The following is a 1,621-nucleotide window of genomic DNA, read 5'->3' on the forward strand; positions in this document are numbered from 1 at the left end:
CCATTTATCGCGATTAGAGAATCCAAAAGTGGATCGTATCCAGTCGGAGGTGAAAGCCTCATTTCTTGATGAGAAATTGCTTAAGATTGAAGAACTACCCTGGTATGCAGATATTGTCAACTTCTTGGTCTGCAATTAATTCCCTGAAAACTACACATCCCATCAAAAGAAAGGCTCATTCATGAATGCAAATTTTACTACTGGGACGATCCGAATCTCTATAAAAGGGGACCAGACCAGATATTGAGACTCTGTGTTCCAGAAACTGCTTTCCATCGCATATTGTTTCAATGTCATGAATCACCCTATGAAGGGCATTTCGGTGGACAGCGCACAGCAGCAAAAGTTTTGCAATGTGGGTATTACTGGCCCACTCTATTTAAGGACACACAAGAATAGTCCATGAAATGTGATAAGTGCCAACGCACTGGAAGCATTTCAGAAAAAAATGCGATGCCAATGAACATCATATTGGAGGTAGAGCTATTCGACGTCGGGGAATAGATTTCATAGGACCATTTCCATCGTCAAATGGTCATAAATACATTCTATTGGTTGTCAACTATGTTTCCAAATGGATTGAAGTTGTTTCATGTGTTGCAAACGATGCGGCAACAGTCTCTAAGTTCTTATAGAAAAACATCTTCACTCGTTTTGGCACCCCACGTGCCATAACAAGTGACGAAGGGACCCACTTTGTGAATCGCATTGTTAGTAAACTGTTGATCAAATATAATATCCACCGCATATCACCCTCAAACAAATGGGCAAGCAGATGTTTCTAACAAAGAAATCAAGTCAATCTTAGAGAAAGTGGTGAATCCATCGTGGAAAGATTGGGCCATGAAACTGGATGATGCCTTGTGGGCATATCGGACTGCTTCTATGGCACCCATAGCCATGTCACCATATGCGTTGGTGTTTGGAAAGGCTTATCATCTGCCGTTGGAACTAGAATATAAGGCAATGTGGGCAGTTAAGTAACTTAACTTTGGTCTTAAGGCTGCAGAAGAAGAGAGAAAACTTCAGCTACTAGAGTTGGACGAGTGGAGATTACAGCAGTATGAGAATTTCAATATTTACAAAGAACGCACCAAGCGATGGCATGATAAGCATCTTTGCGAGAAAAACCTCAAGGCAGGTCAAAGGGTATTACTGTTCAACTCTAGGCTGCGTCTCTTTCCTAGAAAACTGAAGACGCGTTGGTTCGGGCCTTTTATAATCAAGGAAGTGCTCCCGCATGGAGCGGTGGAATTTACCAACGAAGATGGGACCAACACATTTAAAGTGAATGGACAAAGAGTAAATATGTATCATGGAGGAGATTTCCAACATGAGAAAACCTCCATTGACTTGGGTAAGCCAGAATAAAGAAGAAACACTCAGTCCCTGCGATGATAAGCGACATAAATTCATCTAGGACGAAGTATATCCTTTTGAGTGTCCTTTTTTTTTTCTTTCAAGAATCTAGTTTACTTTCTGCATATTTACTACTCTTTATGATTGTCGACTCTTTTTTTTCGTATTTCTAATCTTTTTGAATTCATCATTTTGATCGCAATAAACGAATACGATGGAGTAATGCGAAGGGCTTAAAACACGCGATCAATTGAGCTTATAT

Source organism: Benincasa hispida, chromosome 10 (genome assembly GCF_009727055.1).
Source record: "Benincasa hispida cultivar B227 chromosome 10, ASM972705v1, whole genome shotgun sequence".
Lineage (NCBI taxonomy): Eukaryota > Viridiplantae > Streptophyta > Magnoliopsida > Cucurbitales > Cucurbitaceae > Benincasa > Benincasa hispida.